Raw genomic sequence first — 24,233 nt, forward strand, 5'->3', positions numbered from 1 at the left:
GAAAACACTGGATTTTAATCCAGGCTCTATCACTTACAGGGAGAGTTTAAGAGGAAGTAAATTGCACAAACAAAACTAGAAAGAGAAATAACACTGATACTCTCAGGTTGGTGTAAAGATTAAATAAGGCATGTACACAGTTATTTAAATTTTGAAGCCCTATACAACTTTTAGCTATTGTTATTAAAACGTCTTGTCAGCTTTGTTGGAAAGTATGCCAAGATTTCAAAAGTAAGTACCTATAGAGAGGGGAGAAAGTATCTGTTTGCCAGGACTGCCATAACAAAATAGCACAAACTAGGTGACCTAACCAACAGAAACTTATTTCTTCACAGATCTAGGGATAGAATTCCAAGATCGAGGTGCTAGTAGGGCTGGCAAGGCCTCTGTCATCAACTCGTAGATGACCACCTTTCATTGTGTCCTCATATGGTCCTCCCTCTGTGTCTACCTATGTCCCATAAGGATCCCTGGCATAAGGATGAGGGTCTTATCCCTATGTATTGTAAGAATGTCTGTCACATTGGATTAGGGTCCATCCTCATGACCTCATTTTAACTTAACTACCTCTCTAAAGATCCTATCTCCAAAATGTAGTCACATTCTAAAGTACTGGTGGTTAGGATTTCAACACATGAATTTGAGGAGTCTTGAAGGGAGACATGACAAAATTTTGCTCATTACAGAGACTTTCAGGATTATCAGGGATAAAGGAAAATGGCAAGTAAACTAGTTATCAATTCCCTACAAGGTCACTCAGACAACCTGAAGCACAGTTTAGGACTGAAAGACTTGAAGGCAAGAGCCATACATGGACATTTTTGGAATCTCGAATAGCTCAGAGTGCCTGACACAGAGGAGGCACTCTGCTGCTGCTTGTTGGATGTGTAGAGTCCAAGTAAACTCAGGATTCATTTGGGTAACTGTTCATATATCAATGTATTTATAAATAATAATTGGTCTTTCTATATTAATATATTGATACATCAATATATATTAACAAATATATAATATTTATAATTTTTAATATATGATACATGATGGTTATATAGTATCTAACATGCCATTTAATACTCTATTAATATACATATATGTATTTATATATTTATGTATACTAATATGTAGAAGTATAAAGACCAATTACTAGAAATGTGCCATTTGAATGAGAGATAATAAGTGGGATAGTACTTAGCATTTCTAGAAGAGAAAGGGAAGTTTCATTCAAGTAATAGTTGGGAGATAAAATCTGCAAAATTGGAGAATGTTTTGGATATGAAAGTTCATAAAAGTTAAGAATTGCTTCTACATTTCAGGCTTGCATAACTGAATGCATGGACGTGCCATTTCCTAAAAGGAGAACACTGGGTGTAAGTAAGTTGTAGGAAAAAGATCTTGAGTTCAGTTTTGAACATGATAATCTTGAGATGCAGTTGAGATTACCAAGTGGCTATTTCAAATAAATAATGGTATATAAGTCACTGAAATAACAAGCTCGTCTTAGCTAGAGAATTGTATTTTTAAATGATTATGTATAGTTGTTAATTTTAGGCTTACACAATTGAACATCTACTCTGTTCAAGAGTACAGCAATAATTTTAAAAAATTAATCTCTGGTCTCAGTCTAGTGAGGAAATAGATATTAATCAAATATTCACACAAGTAAGTGTAAAAGGAAACCGGTGATAATAACTGTGAAGTTAGCAAGAAACTGCTTATATAAAAACTGTGAAGCAGTCCATTGGATTTAGTGGGATTAATATTATTGATGTTATTGATGATCACCCTTCACAAATTCCTCCCACGATGATCACTGAAACTCCCCATGAGCACTGGTGTAGGCTAAAGTAAAGGTAGTAGGTGAAGAGGTGGTTTCTGTACATATATGTACATATGCACCTTTTTGAAAGGTTTGGATTTAAGAATGGGAAGAAAAATGACAGCATGTAGGCAGAAGAGAATATTAGTTGAAATGAAGGAATTATGACTTTAAAAAAATGGCATGTATTCTGAGAAAGTTTGCAAACTCATAGAAAGAACACAGCTGAGAGAGAGAGGAGATATCTACAATAATAGATAGGAATGCTAATAAGCTGTAAAGAGATCAGCTAGAAAACCTAATCAAAGAATTTGGTCTTAGATAGGAGGAGAGGTGCTCCTGTTTGTGGCAGGACAGAAGGAAATTAGTATGGGTGCAGGTGTCAGGAGGCTTGTAGTATCCTTTCCTTTCCAGTGAGCCTTTTGAGAGTGTCATATGAAGACCTCTATTTTTTTTAATTTTTATTTTGAAATAATGGTACAATCACACAGTAGTTATCAAAAAATCTTTTTAGTGTGCTTTGTATTCTTTTAATTCTTTTTTATTGATCCCTGATAGGTGTACATAGTTTCAGGGTGCATGTAATAAGTTAATACATTCATATAATTTGTAAATATCAAATCAATGTATTTACAGTATTCATCATCTTAAATATGTATTTTCTTTATGCTGAACCATTTAAATTATTCTCTTCTATTTTAAAATACATAATAGGTTATTGTAAACTGTAGTCATAGTACTGATTTATCTAACACTGGGTCTTATTTCTTCCATCAAACCTTATATTTGTACTACAAATCTTCTCTCTTCATGGGATTCTGTTTTTTGTTTTTTTTTTTTTTTACTTCCCACATATGAGTGAGAATATGTGATATTTGTCTTTTTGTGCTTGGCTTATTTCACTTAACATAATGACCTCCTGTTCCATTTACATCACTGATAACATCTTATATAACCAAAGTACAATGATTAAAATCCGAAAACTGGCATTGGCACAATATTATTAACTAAAATATGGGCTATATTCAGATTTTACCAATTGCTGTCTAGTTCATTCAAATTTTATCACATGTGTAGATTCATCTGAACACCACCACAAACCAGGAAACAGAACTGAGCCATCACCCCAAAGAAACTCTCTCATCCTTCCCCATTGTAGTCCCAGCAACCACTCTTCATGCTAGTTCCTGGCAATCACCCATCTTTTCCTCATTACTACAATTTTGTCTTATTAAGACTATTATATAAATAGACTTATACAATATAAAACCTTTTGAGATTGTTTTTCCACTCAGTACAATGCCCTTGAGATCCATCCCAGCTGTCACATTTAACAATTGTTTGTTGTTTTTTGTTGCTCAACAGTTTTCCACTATATGGATAAAGGACAGTTTGTTTATTCATTTACCCATTGAAGAACATATGAGCTTCATTTTTGGCTATTACAAATAAAATTACAATGAACAATGAAAAATTTTGTGTGAATATAAGTTTTCATTCCTTTATGGTAAATATCCAGGCATGGGATTACTAGGTTATATGGTACATATATGCTTATAAAGAGACTGATATTGTTTTCTAGTTAAGATGATCTAAAAGTGAAATAGAAAATGAGGGGACAGGATTGTAGGGAAAAATACTTGAGAAGGGTAGAATAGTTTTTAAACATATGCTGGTTTTTATATCAAACTGATATTTATTTACCATGGAGATTTTCCAAACATTCTTCCATCAAAAACATGTATACACATAGCATATATTCAAATAGTGTCACATTTTAAGAGGTACATACATGCCTACCGAGAGCTTGTTGTGTGTCTTTGTACACTCATATTTATCACAGTATAAATGCAGAAGCCAAAGAAAATGGCTCTGCTTAAAGAGATATAAATGATTGTAAAACTACTTTTTAAAAATGATACACAGATTTTGTTTATATCATCACCACATTTTTGTGGCACCTAAATATTGTAGCCAGCCTGAAGAACAATGGGTGATGTGTTTATCTGCGTATGTATTTATTTGATATATATTATTTAATTACTATAAGATACTATATCTTATATGTTTATTAATTACATTTATCAATTATAAAAATGATAACTGGGTCAGGCGTGGTGGCTCCCACCTGTAATCCCAGCACTTTGGGAGGCCGAGGTGGGCAGATCACGAGGTTAGGAGATCAAGACCATCCTGGCTAACATGGTGAAACTCCATCTCTACTAAAAATACAAAAAAAAAAAAAAATTAGCTGGGTGTGGTGGTGGGCTCCTGTGGTCCTAGCTACTTGGGAGGCTGAGGCAGGAAAATGGCATGAACCTGGGAGGTGGAGCTGGCAGTGAGCCGAGATCACACCACTGCACTCCAGCCTGGGTGACACAGCAAGACTCCATATCAAAAACAAAATCATAGAAAAGACAATGTATTTAAATAATGAGAAGAGGTTGAGCTTATTTTAGCCTGAAGTCAATTTTTCAGGTACAGCTAAAGCTGTAAACTTAGCAATTAAAATGCTTTTTGGGAAGACAACACTACAAATGTCCTCAAGTTTAGAATGTGTCTTCACTCAATGTTCACTGATGCTCAAAAAGCACTTTGCTTTTCAACGTGAATGTTTCAGTTACATGTATAAGCAGTTCTTTACCCTGACAATAAGATATATGTTAGGACAATAACCACTTATTGTTTATATTAAAGGCACCGAAGTTTAGAGAAAAAAGTTTAATAGCTTTCTTTTATCTTGTTTACTTTTTGTTGATACATATTAGATGTACATATTTGGGGTAAATGTATAATTTAATACATTCATATAATCAAATCAGGGTAATTGGGATATCTATAAATATTTCTATTTTCTTTATGCTAGAAATATTCAAATGATTCCCTTCTAGCTATTTTGAAATGTACAGGGAGTGAGTGGTCACTCCCACAGAGGCACAGTCTTGTGCCTTTCCCAGGCTTCTTGTTCTGCTCTCCCCCCAGGCCTGATGTTTACTAACCATCTTGTGGCTCACAGAAATCCTGTTTCCACAAATTTCTCCCAGTCCAAAGTCGTGCAAAATGAAGATTTTTTTTTCTCATATCCAGAACATTATTCCATGTAAAAATTCATCTTTCTGAGTTCTTCCATAGGACAGAGAAGATTCAATGTAAATTTTGTTTTGGAAGATTTCTCTGGAATTCCCACCATTCCCTAAGGTAGATGTTAAAATTGATATTAATACTGGGAGACATACATATATATCCACCAGGACATGTCCACATACATCTCGACATATTCCTGTGCTTCAGATATGTGCGTCTGTATTAGTCTTTAAACATTTATTCAGAATATTTTGCCTTTTTACTATTTTCATTTTTGAAGTAATTCTAATTTGTATTTTAATCCTGCAATATCCCAATTGTGGATAAGATGAAACAAAGGTATCTCTGACTAAGAAAAACTTGAACTAACTTTCTTAATGAGAGAAAAAGTTGATATATATGATGTCATCTCCCTATATCATCTCTGCCAACAAGCAGAACAGAAATACAATACAACTCAGGCAGTACTGGAAAGCCATTTGTTAGCTATTTTCAGCTTCAGAGAATGGAGCCAAACCTATGAGGTTGGAATGCATTAGTAAAGTCCTAAAAGCCTCATCAAGAGTTTTGCTTTGACATGAATATTTTGCTTTCCTAATATCCAAATGAAAGGTGAGGGATAGCAATCCAATTGGAATAGCATAATGTAGCTTCCTATATACCCTGTATTTACAATTTACTTTTTAAAAGATCTCCTAGCTACTGAAGAAAGAGCAACTAAAATCAGCTTTAGAGTCAAACAGCAGGGGGTGGGGGGTGGTGCGGGGGCAGCAGTAATGTCTATCAGCCAATTTATTATTTGAGGCCAGCTCATTTCCTCTATCGAAAAGGAATGCAGACAGATAATGCAAATAGAAAAATTATGTCTCTATGGATTTTAGAGTCATTGCTAATCTAAATAAGCAACCAAACTTTTGGCAAAAGAAACAGAAGTTTTGAATCTGTGGTTCTTGCATCTCTGCATCATCCATAGATAGGAAGCCAGGAAGCCAGATTCTGGTGGAAATATATGAAAATTCACTGGGTTTGCTCACATACATGCATTTTTCTGCAGAGAAATTCCAGATTTCCAAAAAAGATCTATGATGCAGAAAGTTTCAGAACCATTGCTTTAGAGAACAATTACTATTTCTTTGTTCCTTTCATACTTTGATGTATAAGACTTTCAATACAAAGTGAATTAAAAAATCATAAACTGAAAGATAAAAGTGATTTTAGCAGTCATTGTAACCAGCCTTCTAAAAGTTTGCTGAATTCTGATTCTCAATTCCATATTAACTAATCATGAAATCACTCTAAGACAAAGTCATAAAACTCTTCCTTAAAAGATGATACAGCAAATATTTTAGGATTTTGGAGACAAGAGAGAACATCCAGGATATTATATAGATATATAACTATTTAAAGCATAACTATTTAAAATTGTAAAAACAAAAATAGTCAGTGTACCCAATTTTGCCTGCAGTTTATTGGGCTCTGCTCTATGAGGACAATTCAACCTTTATAATATTAGAAAAATGTTAGCTTCATGATATAAACTGACAGAATTATTTAAATTTTAAAGAAAGAGAGGTCTTCTTTGCAGAACCTTTAATTAAAGTTTGTTCAAGTGTCACACTACCTCAAAGATATTTTTCTGTAAAATACTTACATAAATTTGTATTTTTGCCTGCCTTCCCATCAGATTTATGACTGTTGGTCTATGCTTATTTCATCAGTGTTTCTCTAACACTTGTTACAGTGCCTTCCATTCAATAACTACTTATTAAGTGAATGAATAAAATAAAAATGATAACATACCTTTTTAATCATAGCCTGAAAATTTCATAAATTTAGTGTAGATACTAACCCTATTTCAAAGAAAAGAAACTGATTATGTATACTTGTTTTACAATCATCAATTTTTGTGTCTCCACATACATAGAAAAGTAGAATTATGTTTTCATCTAATAAGAAGAATATGTTTTAAGAATGTAGCAGAGCCTCTGAACTTACATGACTGGGGTTCAAAATCCATCTTTACCAAGTTGGCTATACAACTTGGGCAAATTACTTATATCCTCTGAACCTTAATTTCCTTCCATAAAATACAGGGGTTAAAAACAGTATCCATTTCACAAGATATTGTGAGAATTAATAATATAAAATATAATGACAGTAATTATAGAGCCTGAAACATAATATGTATTCAAAGAATTGCTATTATGTATACTACTGATTTGGTGATAAATTACATGTTTGCATAGGTTTGTCACTGTGATAATTTTTTCTATTTAGGTTTACATTTTTAGATTATATGCAACAAAGAATTATAAAACAGACCGATTAGATACAATCAATGCAGAATTCAAATTTTGTCATAAGCTTTTCAACAAATATTTATTGCATATGTGCACATTAGAACAAGCTCTTTTCTGCAAACATTGTTTCTTTATTTCACTATCTTCATTTTAAAAATACAATTACATGTGTTACCAAATTTGAAAATTTTTCCCTACTGCTGCTACTCACTTTGATAACTTAAATCCTCCATTTCTTTTCCCCCAAATATAAATGGAAAAAAATGGATACATTCTGACCTCCATAGAGGCATATGATCATTAAAATGTAGTTTAAAGTTTAGATACCACAGACATTTCCAAAGACACCTTTTTGTCTTTTATGCTGGGGATAGAAGCTTTTTGATGGTGTATTTATTTTAAGTATCTATAGGCTTTTATCCATAAGAATATGATATCGTTTTGTTCCTGCTATAACCATTTGCTTATTCTTTTAATTGTTCCACTATGAAAAAATTTGATGAGTGAAAAAAACAAAACAAAACAAAACAAAACAAAAAACCCTTAAGTTCCTATATGGCCTCTTGTCCAGGAGTAAAGCCTTGCTTAATCATTGTAATCCACTGAATATACAACTGACAGTGTACCACGCTGAAGATGTTGCCAAATGATCTATGCATGTTGAAAGGTATGCCAGGTTAAACATTGATGGATTATTACCAATCCTCTAAGGGAGTACCAAATTTTCAGTGGACACCTGACTGCCATTAAGCAAGTCTAAGCTGCCTAGAAATACTTACTCAGTTCCTAAGGTTGATGGAATGTCTGTACTTAGTGAAGTTGATGACATTCTGTGTCTAGCCCATTTTTCATCACTAGTGGAGTGACACATGATTTCATAATTGGTTCAGTATTATTCACTTTCCCTTATGTGGCTATGAACAAGAAAACAATAAAACAGCTGGAAACTGATTTGAAATGTAATGTTCATATTCTGAGAAACACTTTACTTCAGTGTACATGCTGCCCCAAGCATCTCTGAAGGAGTCAACCAGGAAATGTGCCTTAGTGGTGATTACTTTGTCTTTATGAAAATGCACATACAGAATAAAGTAAGTTTCAATAAACTAGATTAAAGAATTGGCCAAATATTAGGAGCTGATATATTTAAAAAGAATAAACACACAATTTAGCCTCAAAGGAAAATATTCACACAGACAGATGTTTAGTTATAATATGAAGATGACAATTAAAATTAAATTTGGCCACTTTTTAGTACTATATCTATGGATGCACTAACAAAGATATGGAAAACTGACAGAGAGTTGTAGAAACATATTTCGATAGATAGCAGTTTGTTTCTTTAAACATTTTAATCCCCCTCTTAAACTGACATTGAATCCACTCAATTCAATTCAATAAACACACATCAAAGGCTTTCCATGTGTCAGGCACCAGTAAATGTGTTGGGAGCCAAAAAAATAAAAAGAGAGAAAATTCTTTCCCCCATGTATCCAATTATTAAGGCATCATAAAAATGATACAAATTATATACATAACCCTGAAATGTCAGTGACTAAAAATCAAGGACTACACAAATAATATTTTATGTTAATATCTTTAATGTCTAGCAATGAGTTCAAACAGATCCTCAATTAATATCTGTATTATGAAAGAAGAATTATAACTCTTATTAGGAAAAAGATGGTGCTGATATATTCCAAAATCTCTAGAGTTACTTGATTATTGGAGGCTTCTTATACATGAGGGAAATGAGAATGCCACTGATTCAACGGAAGTTTTTTTTTTAGTAATTTCCCCCAGACCCATTCCTCTTGTTTATCACCAAAATTAGGTTGATTGTCAGGTGGCCAGGAATCTCTCACTTCTGCAGTATTTTCCTCATAATTCTACATTTTAGCCACTGTTATAAGAAAAGCTAATTTCATAGAACTACTGGGAAACAAAAGACTGTTTTGTTGTTGTTGTTGTTTGAGAGGGAGTCTCGCTCTGTCATCCAGGCTGAAATGCACACTGCAAGCTCCACCTCCCAGGTTCACGCCATTCTTCTGCCTCAGTCTCCCGAGTAGCTGGGTCTACAGGTGCCTGCCACCACGCCGGGCTAATTTTTTGTATTTTTAGTAGAGACGGGTTTCACCATGTTAGCCAGGATTGTCTCCATCTCCTCACCTCATGATCCACCCACGCTGGCCTCCCAAAATGCTGGGATTACAGGTGTGAGCCACCGTGCCCGGCCAAAAGACTGTTTTTGAATTTTAGTGATGGAGAGTTCACTGCCTTCAGCTACTTTAACATTCAATACAGCCAGAGCTTCCCCACTAAACGAGGAAAGCATGGATCCAACAGCCAGGAAGAACACTTGGATTTTGTAGGATATGAAAATCCTGATGGCTGAAGCAGGGTATGTAGGGATCCAGTTGATCATGGACAGTAAGGACAGTGGTAATAATCATTGAGCATATCTTTTAAATGTTAGGGTAGATAATCTCAAGATATTTATTTTCCACTAATCATGTTTTACATAGGATTTTTGTTCCAAAATTTAATATACTTGTTCAATATATGTAACAAAGCACACACATACTATGTAGTTGTAGGCTTAATGTCCATTCAAAAAAGAAACTCTTAAAATATATTCACAAATGATAAAAGACTATGGCTTTGGGGACAGCCAGTTTTTTTTTTCTCTTTCAAACCTTTAGGTATCATTCTCTAAAAAGCTTTTTGGTACCACATATAAACTGAGTTACATAAAGTAATAAAATTAAGGTATCGTTTGAGGATTTATTTTTGGCGGGGGAGGGCAGCCTCCTAAGCCAGAGTAGTCTCAGAGACTCCTTCATTTGGGACTTTCTGACGAAAATGGCAGAATTGTGAAGGATCATTTGGGGGTAATCAAGTAGTTATTTTGCAAGTAGTCACTTTATTTGTGGGTGGCCAAATGGATAAAATTTCAAATGCAAGATGAGGATGGCAAAAGAACTCCTGGCGAAAAAACTATATGAGCATAAGCACAGAGTAAGCAAGAAAGCACGTCATGTTCTGCAAATGTGGATATGCTACCTTGAGTTTCCCAGGTTTGTATTGGGAAATTTTAAGACTGGTCATATAGGTTAATATAAACTTAAGGAGAACCTAAATTTTTGAGTTATGGAGTATGGATTTATTGGAAAATAGGTGAGGAGGCATTGAAGGTGGTTAAATAGAGTGCTGACATCATCATTTAGGCAAATAAGTAAGACAGTAGCAATCAGGATATGTTGAAATGGTTTAATTATGAAAAGATAAACACTTAAATATGTTAAAGCACTATTGAGGGTAACTTGCTATGAAATTACTATTAAATATGCCTGCCTGTTTTTTTCCTATATTTAGCTCTTTAAATATTTCACTTATTAGTGAACTATAAACACACACATTTATATGTATGCATAAATAGTACTTTTGTACACATTAACCAACTCCTTCTTATCCTCCTCCCCACTATCTTTCCCAGTTACAACCATTGTATTCACTACCTCTATGTGATCACTTTTTTTAGCTTCCTCATATGAGTGAGAACACACAAACAACATTTGTCTGTGTCTGGCTTATTTCACACAATGTAATGTCCCCCCGTTCCATACATGTTGCAAATGATAGGGTTTTGTTTTTTATGGCAGAATAATATTTTGGGGTGTGTGTGTGTGTATACACACACACACACACACACACACATTTTCTTTATCCATTCATTCATTCATGAACATTTAGGTTGATTCCATGTCCCGGCTATTTTAAATAGTGCTGCAATAAACGTGGGAGTTCAGGTATCTCTTCAATGTACTGATACACTTTCTTTTGTAGGTATACCCTGCACTGGCATTGCTGGATTGGTTAATGGGTACAAAAAGATAGAAAGAATAAGATCTAGTGTTTTTTTACACAATAGGGTGACTATAATTAACAATAATTTATTATATATTTCAAAGAAACTAGAAGGGTAGATTTGGAATGTTTCTGACACAAGGAAATGATAAATATTTGAGGTGCTTGATATTCTACTTATCCAGATTTGATCATTACACATTGTATGCTTTTATCAAAATATCATGTGTAGCCCATAAATACGTTCTGCCATTAAGTACCCATAAAAATTCCTTTTCTTCTTTCTTGCTTTTTTTCTGGCTTTCTGACTTTAAATCTTACTTTCAAACTCTCCTGCTTTCTTTTTTTCTTTCGTTAAACTCAGCGTCATTCATGGCTGTTATAATCAACTTCCTTTTTAAGTAAATTTCATATCCATCTATGACAGTAAGTTGCGAGATCTGTGGAGACACACTAACTAGATCGTCTTAAAGCTCATTAATGCTCAGTAATAGCTCGTTCTATTATGTTGAAGGTCAGCCATGAGAAAGAGTAACAACAAAGATAACTAGTGCTTAAAAGAAACCAGCTTAGAAATAAAAGTTCTATATAAATATCATTGCTGTGTTGCACATAAATAGTCCTTACCCAATACAATGAAATGTCATCCTCATCTATTGACATCATTCCTTTCAAACCATTCACATACCTAACATAAGAGAATGATTATTTATCTGCTTGATTCATTGGTGCGAATGTTTCTTAGCCCACGCAGAGGCCAGACTCAGCTGTGTGGTTTTAGAGATTGGTTGAAAATATAACTCAGTGCATGCATTAGAAAAAGAAAATAAGAACATTAAACCACTTGTTTTACCATCTCTGATCCCCCGGAGGCTCAGTGACATTTGGTGCATTTATCTTCCTTGTTAAAAGCAGATTCTCTTAACTCCTTGTAGCAGGTGGAGGAAAGATGTAGCAGAATGTTTACAATAAGGCATATAAATCTGTTACATATGTGTATGTCTGAGGAAAGGGAAGGTCATTGTTTAAATTTCAGTTTACTTCCTCATTTTTGGTGAAAATTTTCTCTAGTGCTCTGCAAATTAAACGTCTCAGAGGACTTTTTACAAAAGAAAGAAAGAAAAAATTAAAAGCAGAAGCAGGGTATATGGAAAGCAGAAAACCATAACGAGGTAACAAAAACCACAATCTTTACAAAATAAAGACATCACACATACTGCTTTTCGGGGGTTTCATTCCTTAAGTTTTTGGTTCACACTTGTTTGCATTTTAATTTTATAAGTGTTGTAAATTCTTATACTTTGTGGGACTGGCTTGTACTAGAAGTCAATGACGGAGATACTGTCTCTTCTCAGAAATACTGTATTGCATTGGGTTAGTGGAGTGACTGGTAACATTGTCTTTCAAATTTAAGGATCTTGTTTTTCTCATTTTTAATTTTTCAGTGAATTTTGTATATTCTTACCATAAAGGAATGGTAAAGAAATTTTAACTGGGCCATGTTTTTTCTTTATGACTTTAAATGCATATGAATCTGTATTTTTCTCTTCCTCCTATCTACTTAAATAACTATACTCTTCTTAGGGGCTTTCAATTTTCGTAGATTTCTCCCTCACTTGCTTTCTGCATATAAATATAACCATGTTTTAATTTAAGGAACAGCCTATCTACTATATAGCCCTCACCTACTATTTCTTTCTTTTTATTCACATTCAACTGCTTAAAGGAATCCTCATGATTTCCTCAAATCTGATTCTTTCTAGGCTCTCTCTCATTAATTCAATTTATGTCATAAACTGTTTTGGGGTATGCATATGCTATTTGGCAGTAATTCTCTATTGGAATCCAAGGAAAATCAAATAACCATGGTGTGTGTGTGTGTGTATATATGTGTGTGTGTATATATATATATATACACACACAGCCTCCTGAGTAGCTGGGATTACAGGCATCCGCCACCACGCTAGGCTAATTTTTGTATTTTTAGTGGGGCGGGGGGAGGTTCACTATGTTGGCCAGGCTGGTCTTAGGCTCCTGACATCAGGTGATCTGCCTGCCTCGGCCTCCCAAAGTGCTGGGATTACAGGAGTGAGTCACTGTGCCGGGCTAGCATGGCATAATTCTTGACCACACAGAAGGTTCAGACATACAAACAGAAAATTTCAATACAATAAGATAAAACCATGAAACAATGGTTCTCAACCTTGGCTGTCTATTAGCATCACTTTGGAAGCTTTTAAGATCCCAATGCTAAGGCAGTAAACTAGTCCAATTAACAGAGAATTTTTTGTTTGGGGGCCAGATATCCTTTCATGATTCAGCAAAGTTGAGAACCACTGTTGTAAACATACTCATAGGAAACTAAAGGAACACATGGCAAAGTATTGCAAGTCAACTAGACTGAGTTAGAGAAACCCCAGAAGAGGTGGTATCCGCACAGAGCTTTGTAGATTGAGTTGGTCAATTAAAGGTTTGAGCAAAGGATGTTTGGAATAAAAACTATACAAGCTACAGATGATGTATAACATTTATGTGCTTTTAGGCAATTATATCAGTCATCCTAGACCATAACATCTGAGGCATAACATGGAAGAATATGAGGCTTGAAAAAAATGACAGGGACTTTTATGAAAGAGAGCAATGGTAATGGGAAAATCTGAATTAGAATCCTACCTCCTCACAAATTTAAAGTGATGACTTAAAGTCTTCAGTATAGTCACCAAAGAACGAAAAGGAACCATTCTGGTTCTCTGACATTTTATTGACTTTCAACATCATATGGACTCTCTTCCTGACTATCCCTTCCCTGAAAAGTCTTGTTATATACATGAATGGGACATCCCTAATTTTTAAGTTCCCTGTATTTCTGAAACTTTCCTATCCGGTCTTTATCAACTTGGTGTATGTTTCTCAAGTGGGGCTGTGGAGCTGCTTATTTCAAATGAAACATTTAGATAGTGCTATATAAACAAAGAAACAAAGTTTCTTGTACATTCTTAATACCACTTCAAATGGGACGAAGATTCATTGTTGACTGGAGAGATAAGTATCTTCTGAGTTTAATTTTGAACAACAAAATAAAATAATTAAATTAGTGGAATAAAAATGTGTGCAGTCATGATGTGTTTGACTCAGACAGTCACAAAATAATCCATTGAAACTTGGCTTTTCTATATTTGAGCCATTAGTCCTCTTGCCAAATTACAGACAGAACTGTATAGGTGAGGGAAAAATATCTAACATGTCACCTATTTTTCTGCTGCAAGCAAATGTAACAGGTATTGTATTGTTTTATATTAGCACATCCTAACATGAAGTAAGTGTACACAGGAATAAAACTAAAAGGTTAAAATCCAATTTTACAGTTGTGTTTCTTAAATTACTAACAGTACTTTTAGTATGCGTTACTACATTCCCACTTCTGTCAAAATTCTAGCAGTCAATGACCATTCAGCATTTCAGAGAATCTTGATGAGGATAAATCTATTAGGAGGGAGAGGGCTCAGATGGCTGGAAGCCATCTAAAAAGCTTGATTGTGGGTTTGACAAGCTCTATGTGTTGATTCTCAGGTAGAAACATTTGCATTTTTAGGGCATTCTGAATGTTTACTTATTCATTACATAAGTACTCATTAGCTTTTTCTCTATCATAGGTCATGTAAAAGGCACTGGGGATACAGCAATGAGAAAATGAAGAAGAAGAACAATAATTACGCAATTAAAACAGTATCACTTGCTATTACTACTGAGAGTATCCCTAATCATCTATCTACTGAACTCTTACTAAGATTCTACTTTGGACTATGCCTTGTATTGGGCACAGATGCTACAATGGCAGACAAGGTCTAAACCCTACTGGGAAGAAGTATGTGGCCTAATGTAAGGTTTCCAGGCCTGAATATCCTGAGAAACCCATAAGATTTATTAAACTGTAATATTTAAAGTTCTATCCAAGGTATATCTGTATTAAAAGAAAATAAAAACTTTAAAAAATCCAGATTATTCTGACAAATTGCTAATCGCGAAATCATTCTCTAGTCTAACAACAGAAGAAAATACTAAATGCTATCCTCTTACAGAACTTTGACATTTGGAAAACGTTTACCCTCATACACTTGGGCTCTTGTATGTTATTCCACTTGGCAAATGCAGAGTATCCATTTTCCTGAGAGATAATATAAAATCAACCTAAATTAAAATAATAAAACATCATTTTAATGTAATTTAGTTTATTAAGGCTTTATTTTTGTACTTGTGTTCTTGAACATTCCAACTTTATTTTTAATGTAGAGGCTATTGATGGTATTTACTAGAGAGATAATCATGGCAATCAACTCAACTCTGCCATATACATATGGTGTTATGCTTGTAGGACATTGAATTTTCTTGGCAAAAGTTATTTTCCCATTCTTGGACAATAACACTGGAAAAACTGCCCCCAAATTCAGCATTGTCCTTGGCACCAAAACTAAATCACTGCCCGTCTATTCATAGAGATTCTTCTTATATTTTTGTCCTGTATAAATTAGTTGTCAGTATGGCCCCTCAAGATTAACACTTGACTAAGAGGGCCAGAATTAAATCTTAAAAGAGTTATCTGTATTTTGATATATCAAGTTATTGCCATTTGTCGACATAATTTTATGTAATTTCTATAATTTCTGTCATCATAATGACTAGTTGAAGGATGAGCAAACATATTTAAAATAGCTATGTTACCATCCACATAGATCACTGATGTCAAAGTCCAGAATAATTTGCTTAAAATTTGGAAATTAAGAAATGTGAAACCATTATTTCAAGTTTGCTATATCAAAAAAAAAAAATTCATGATAGTGTTAACCGAGGTGCCATTTGAAACAGTTTGAATAACGCTCTACTTAAGAGTTAAAAACAAAACAAAGTGACTTCACTGGAGTTTAATCCTATCCTTCGATTGTTGGATGCTATATTAATTTTTTCACCAGTTCAGCTATTCCAATATAACAAATTGGCTTTATCTTCATTGGTCAGCTTCTTCCTGTAATGCAGACAACTTTATGGATTTTAGTTCTAAATAGAGTATGGTTTGTTTCTGAGTATTAATTTCAACTTTAGTTATTGTGCAAATTATGCCCTAACTTAAAATTGAACCACATTGACCACTAAAACAGAGAAGGCTAATATATGACCCAAATTAACAAATTTTGCCCAGACAGCAAAGTTAAGTTGGCTTGCTTTCCTCATTCTCATATACTATTTCACAAAGCATGTTCTCCATCTAGTGGTTGGAAAGCTCAGAGGACAATCTTATCTCGTTACTACTAATTCACTGTATATTTTTCTGTATTTTCAAGAATTAACAAATCACACATATATGACAATTGAGTTTTTATTCTTGCCTTCTACACTATTATAGGGGACAGGACAAGGATTCAGTTTTATTAACTTTAGGTTAATTGAGAACTTCAACTTGACAAGACAAACAATTCTTTAATTGCTTGAAATAAGAATGAATGAGAAAGAATAGAGTAAATAAAGAGATTTCTGCAAAGTATAAATAACATAAATGTCATGTATAATTGTCAGTGCTTGTTTTTATTATGGAACCAAATCAGGTAACAGAATCCTGGATTATAAAAGGTATCTCTTGGAATCTATGCTCTTGGCTATATTTCTAGTTAATTATTTGTTTGTTTATTGGGTCTGGTACTTTCTACTGTATCCACATTATGAGCAAGAGCAGCTCATTTTTCCTTTCTTTACAATTACTAATGTGATGTTCCCTTCCATTTCATCACACTTCAGCTCCCATTTTCTGCTAATTGTCATGTTCTTGGAGTAGTTCTTATCCCAGAAAAAGAAAAAAAAATTTACTTAATCAGTAAAAATATTAAATACTATCAAAGATCATAAGAGGATATTGCCATTTTTATACATATATGCATGTCTATTATTTTTATCTGGAAATTTTGAAGGTTTTCCTTGACTTTGGTGAGTGTTGCTTTGGTAAAACAAATGCCTTGGGGAACTAAGCCAACTCTGAAAGTGCTGAAAATCTTCCCTCACAACACCAGAGGGGAATATTTTACAATCAGAAGTGTGTTAGGATTCATGTTCTTGTATTTGCCCATTTTACAGATGAGATAAATGGAGCTAGCACAGAGCAGTAAAAGGATGAAGTTGAGGTTAAATAGGCTTCAGAATAAGATATGTTCAAATACTCCATCTGCTGCTGTCCAGCTTTGTTATCCTAGGCCAGTGACTTAAACCTGCAGAACTATGGTTTCTGTTCCATAAAATGTGAATACTATTACCTGCAGTGTAGGGTCATTTTTAAGATGAAGCAAGACACAGATGGACAGACAGACAGATGATTGATTGATGATAGATAGATAGCTATTATAAACACTTGACATATATAGCTGTCAGTCTATCATCTGTCTGTCTATGTATCTATCTATCTATCTATCTATCTATCTATCTATCTAAGGAGTTTATAATAGTACCTGGTACATAACAGAATTTTTTTAAACATAAGGTTAATTACATAGTAAGTTAAAATGAAAGACCTAGGTCTTGAACCTATCTTAAGCACAGATTTTCCATTGTGTCACATGGCTATATATTGATCTTTTGAAGACTTAATGATAAAATGGCATTCATGAAGCTGAGTGAAGAAAGTGCTTTATAGCAATTGCTGACTTAATAAACTGATGTCTCTAAAAGTTAAATGATGAGCAGAAAATTAAATATAGCTTTAGCAATTAAACAAATACTTTTTCTTTTCCCTATAGCCTAAAATTTGGCAATTTTAAAAGTTATAATTGTTATATTTATAACTATAAAACTATAATTATACTTCCGTAGATATGTAGTATAGCTTATTTATTTCTAGAGTATCTGAAAAATGCATCAGAACACCTCTGTCTCCCTCTGCTTTCTCTCAATACTTCATTAGATAAGTTCCCATGTTAAATAAGTAGTTTCTTCAACAAAAAAGTGTAAAAATTATATTAATAATTAGCAGATATATAGAACAGTGAGAAGGACTATTAAAGAAACACATGGATTTTTTTTTTTTCTATTTTAAACTAACCAGGTTTTGCTCACTATACTACTCAATGTAATCAGGTAATTGGCACTCTCACACTTCTTTTAGGTAAATGATAAACTGGAAGCACAATCCAATGCATGTATTCATTTTACTAACATAATTGTATCTAATAATAATTAACACTAATGAAATGAATTCAAATATTTCAGTAAAAAATTATGGATCTCTTACAGAGCTATCGCAAAATACAAATGTTTCCCAACAGATTTATTTTCACTTTATTCGACAAACCTTTGTTACTCTTATCTTTGTCTTCGAAGTCAATAAACATCTTTCTAATTGAAAGGGTTTTTTTTGTTTTTTTTGTTTTTTTTTTTTTTTTAAATCAAGGCCTATAATATGTAAGTATGGACATACACATGAAAAAATGTAAAAAAGACACCTTACTAAAAGATTCATCAAGTAATTTTATATTTTTTCAGTGAATTAGAAAAATATACAGGTCTTGAAAAGTGACTCATGAGGACTCACATGTACACTACCTTAGTGTTTAATGTTTGTCTAATTTCTGTCTCATTTTCTAAGTTCACTATTAAAACTGAATGAGGGTTCTAACATTCTAAAATAAACTAATATTGTACTTCTCCTTAAATATTTAGAGCTCCTTTTGTAAAATTACTTTTTTAACAACTATAATACATTAAAGTTCTGAGTATAAAATTTCACTAAGGCCATACCAACAATTTCAGGACCTGTTGAAAAATAATTTATAAACTTATAAAAGCCAATCTCGCCATCTAGTGGTTGTAGATGAGAAATACGAATTAAAAGATTGAAAGTAACGGTTTCTATTTTAAGACATTTCAAATTAGCCAAACATATTTACTTGTGCAGTTTTGTGAAAAAGTACAAAAACACTTCAGTAGAGAAAAGATAATATTATCAACAAATGATGTTAGATAGATTAGATTTCATTGGCAAACAAAAAGAGTATTAGCCTATACCTCACAAATTATATTAACAACAAAAAAGCCCCTGGAAAAAAAAAAAACAGATTAAAACACAAACACTAAAAGTTGTAGAAAAAAATGGGACATAATTTTAGAGGTTTAGGGATAAGCAAAAATTCTTAGATAATACCAAAAGCATGATCCATAAAAGGAAAAATTGAAATGTTAAACCTTATAATTAAAAACCTTTGCTCTGTGAAAGATAGAGGATGTTTCATTCTGTGAAGAGGATGAAAAAAAAAGCTACCTACAGACTGAGAGAAAATAGTTCCAAAACACATACTGGAAAAAGGAGTAGCATTTAAAATATGTAAAAACTCAAGTAAAAAAACAAATAATTTAATAGAAAATGAGCAAAAGATATGAACAGCCACTTAATTGATGACAATATGGAAACGGTAAATAAGTACATAGAAAGATATTCAGTATTATTATCCATTAATGAAATGCAGATTAAAACCACAATAAGATAGCATATGCTTTCATTAGAATGGTTAAAAGAGAAAAAGTAGTGACAACACAATTACTAGTGAGGATGTAGAGAAACTAGATCACTCATACATTGTTGATGGGAACGTAAAATGGTACAGCCATTTTGGAAAACAGTTTGGCAATTGCTTATAAATCTAAATATGTAAACATAAAACTCAGCATTTGCACTCTTGGATATTTATCCCACAATAATATAAATGCACGTTCATGTAAAAACCTGTATATAAATTTTCATAGCAGCTTTATTCATGATATCCCCAAACCGGACACATCTCAACAGAGGAATGGTTATACAAACTATGATACTTCCATACCATGAAACACAAAGAAATGAAAAAATGAACTATTTACACATGTAACAACTAGGATACATCCTCAGAGAATTGCACTCAGTGGAAAGAAGCTGATCTGAAAAATTAAATGCTGTAGGCTTCTATTTAAATAATATTTTGGGAAGCCAAACTTATAGACTAGGATAACTGGCAGATTAGTGGTGGTCAGGACTTAGGGGTGGTGGAGGTGTTGGGGAAAGAACATGGGTGTGGCTATGAAAGGGCAACCTAAAGGATCCTTGTGGTGATGGAACTGTTCTCTACCTTGACTGTGGTGAATGCATAAACCTACACATGTGATAAGACTGCATGAAATGTAATATGAGAAAACTCCAAAAAGCTCATGGAATAAATGAAATTTAAAAATAAAAACATAAAATATAAACTTTATTTATCACTGTAAGTTCTATTAAGTTCAAGACACTTTTGTAAGTGATGATACCAGCCATTTAGTCAATCCCTATAAACAACTGAGGGTCCTGGGAATTCGACCATGTCAATGTACTCTTTTTTGCTTTATTAACTAAAGAGAAATAAAAAATCTTATTTTTTAAGAAAAACAAACACAAGTCAGAGCCAAATCAGGACTGTGAGATGAGTATCTAATGCTTTTCTATGAAAACTCTCACAACATTTCCCTTGTTTGATAATAGGACTGAGCAGGAGCATTGCTGTGGTGGAGAAAGACTCTCTGGTGAAGCTTTCCTGGGTGTCTTTCTGCTAAAGCTTTGGCTAATATTCTCCGAACACTAACAAGGAGATGTTATCCTTCATTGGTCATTCAGAAAGTCAACAAGCAAAATGCCTGGAGCATCCCAAAAGGCCGTTTCGGTAACTTTTGCTATTGACTGGTCTGCTTTTGCTTTGACCTCTGAGACAAATCTTGTGCTTTGTCTTCAGAATAGCATTGGTAAGGCCATATTTTATCTCCTGTTACAACTCTACAAAGAAATGTTTTAGAATCTTGATTCCACTTCATTAAAATTTCAGTTGAAAACTCTGCTTGTCTGCAGCTCATCTGGACACAACAGCTTTTGCACTCATCAAGTGGAAAGTTTGCTCAACTTTAATTTTTCAGTCGGAATTGTGTAAGGTGAACCAGTTGAGATGTCTATGGTGGTGGCTATTCTTTGTGCTGTTGTCAGGCTTCTTCCATTAGAGTAAAAACAAGATGAATTTTTTCCTCACAAATTGATATGGATGATCTGCCTCCATGAACTTTATCTTCAACTTTATACTGTCATTTAAAAAAAAAAAACGAATTATAATTTGTAAACTACTGATTTCTTTGAGGCATTTTTCCCATAAACTTTTTGTAAAATATCAATGATTTCACCATTCTTCTACCCAAGATTCACCATAAATTTAATGTTTGTTTTTGCTCCAATATTGACAAATCCATGTTGCTGTGACAGGGACTCTTTTCAAATTGACCTATTATCCTTCTTAATGCCTTAAACTAGATCCTGCTCAGAAATGTGATAATAATTTACTACAAGTTTATTTTGGTGAAAATCCATTCATAGTTTTTTTCATAATACACATTTTCCATGAACTTTTTGAAGACCAGTTGTATAACCTCCACTCCCACACACACATACTCATGTACAAGTAAAACTGGGAAAGTCTGAGTAAGAACAGTGGATTATACCAATGTCAGCCTCCTGGTTGTGATACTGTACTATAATTTTGCAAGATACCAAAGACAGCAAGATACCATGTTAACATTGGGGAAGCAGTATAAAGAATGCACAAGATCTTTCTGTGTTATTTCTTCCTATTGCATGTGAATCAGCAATTATCTCAAAATAAAATATTTAATTTTTAAGAAATAAGTGATTCTGCCACCTGGTGGCTGCAGACTAGAAATAAGATTTAAAGGGTTAAAAGAACATAAGAGTTAATTCCTATTTTGGGACAATTAAAATAATCTAACATATTTACTTGGACATACATTTATAAACAACATCTTGAGAATCCTCATAGAGCACCTGGGAAAATTTTGAAGAAAATTTAGATAGAGGCTATCAGGTTGATATACACATGAATGACCTATCCCCACCAGCTGCTAGGCATATTAACAAAGTTTATTGAAACCTGTCAGGCTTACAGAACCATAAATGTCACCAAAGAACACATTAACAGCTACTATTTCCAAAGATGCCTAGCTAACCTACAGAAATTTATAGGTAATAGGTAAGTAATAATCAATATGCCAATGCTTTATATTAGAAGAGTAATTGTTTTACAAACACATTTTCATATATATTATTTAATTTAAAAAAAATTCCAGGGAAATATATGAGACATCAGTCACATGTAATTGTTCAAGAAACAACTGAGGTCAAATTTTTTTTTTTTTAATTTTCCTTTGGGAGAGAACATCATCTTTGATGATAAAAGTAAATCATCTGCTAACCTCAATACTGCTTAAGATATTATTGAGTCTTTATGTATATAGTTGTTAATTTCAGAAGTTTTAAAATATCTAGCATTTTACCGGAGTATACTAGAAACATGCCATTTTCATAGGTATATAAAATGGGTGTTGGTGGGGTGATATTTGCTGATTCTGCTAAGTTATATTTTGGTATTTAAACTCTATATAATTGTTGCGAATAATTTTAGTTTATTATAAATGTATAGATACTTTAAATTTCATGACAGAATGAGATATCTTGCCTATCTGAAATATCTATTAGAAGTAAACATTTACTAGGGATGATCCACCTCTAGGAAGTATGATACTACTGTCCCGCTATTTGTATTAGCTTAATTAATTCCTGCTTTTGTTTTCTGCACCACATTTACGGTTCTTGTTTGTATTCTTCTCTTTTTAACTGCTTAGAATATGTTTTCTTCATCTTTTTATATATTGTAAGACATCCTAAATTCTTCCTAAACAAAGGGCAGGATAAAGAAATAATTTCACTAAAATCATACTTTGGGGAACTCAACACCCTAGATAGCTATTGTATTGTTTGAATATGTTGACATTATTTTTTAATAGATAGAAGAGTTTCCTCCAAAGCACATTTAATAGGATAAAATGCAGTGACAAACTCAGTTAATTATAATCTATCCTGGGCACTGCCATAATATGCAGTTCAGAGAGTCACATCTGCCATTGTTCAAAGATAAGTTTCCAAAATTTCTGGACTGCTCTGGTGAATGCCCTTCCCAAATAATACAATTCTATGTGTCAAGGAATCAAGACATTTCTTTGATTTTCAAATAAAATCCCAAGACATTTCTTTGGGATTTTCAAATAAAATCCCAAAGGCCATATCAAGTATACTCTTATATTGTTAATAACAATAATAAAAACATAGACAAGGTGAGGTGACTACTATGTATCATAAACTTATCTGGAATTTGAATGCTATTAAATTTCACAAGCATTTTTGAAAGCTTAAGATTTATAATATTAATAGTGACAGCATATTGATTTACATTAATATATTTTTATTAACAACTGCTAATATTTTGATTATTATAGTATTTACAATATCTAACCCAGGCATTATGCTAGCAAAAGAGATAGAGCATTTACAGTAATAAACTAGATACATCCATTGCTAGTATAGAGTTGTTTGACAATGACAAGACAATTGGCATTTCCGATGCTGAATGATAGACAAGATCAAGAGTGCACTCTAGGCATATTTTTCCATTTGCTATGTGGTACTTTGCACTGTTCCATATATCCCTGAAATAATAAATAGATGACATTATGGAAGAGTAGAAAAAGTGCCAGCAACAAACCAAAAATTTTGAGGAATTCCTAACAACAAAAAAGCACATAAGAAAGAAGGACAAAAGAAACCACAAACCAAAATGCCTGGAAGAAAACAGCTGCAAATGTGGTTATGGTCCTGTAAAATCTCTGAGCACAGAGTCAGTAGATGTAAAGAGCTGCATAAGAACTTTGAGTATCTGGAAATCAAGTAGAGAACTGCAGCTGCATCAGTGGAGCCATGAAACCCTTTCTCCTGACCCCTGTGCAGACGGATGGCTGACAGGGTGTTTGCCCAAAGGTTAAAGCACTGAGAATGAGCTCTGGGCTGGAGAGGATAATGGTGCTTCCTAGAACCATTGAAGCAAGTCTGCAATGGTAAGGTTAGTAGCACACAAAAGGTAGCTGGGCTAAATTCAGTATTGTGCTGAAGGTATGAGTCAAGGAATACTCCCAAAATACTATGCAAAAGGGGAAAGGAAGCAGATAAGTATTAGATTACTTAGAAGATGGATTCAGAACTTCCAAAGTCCATGGAGTAAAGAAAGAAAATAGAAAGC

General features: G+C 33.4%; 1 long non-coding RNA gene across 6 annotated transcripts in view; it reads right to left on the bottom strand.

The window, feature by feature from the left end:
• The window catches only part of LOC135970192 (uncharacterized), a 631,278-nt gene that overhangs the window by 437,725 nt on the left and 169,320 nt on the right, over positions 1-24,233 (bottom strand). The window contains exon 4 of one of the 6 annotated variants that reach the window (XR_012432624.1): positions 17,976-21,174. The exons of the other annotated variants lie outside the window; for them this stretch is intronic. This is a non-coding gene — a long non-coding RNA (uncharacterized lncRNA). Of the gene's footprint in view, positions 1-17,975; positions 21,175-24,233 lie in introns of those variants that run through there. 6 annotated transcript variants of the gene reach the window in all.

This window comes from Macaca fascicularis, chromosome 3 (genome assembly GCF_037993035.2).
Source record: "Macaca fascicularis isolate 582-1 chromosome 3, T2T-MFA8v1.1".
In the NCBI taxonomy this organism is placed as follows: domain Eukaryota; kingdom Metazoa; phylum Chordata; class Mammalia; order Primates; family Cercopithecidae; genus Macaca; species Macaca fascicularis.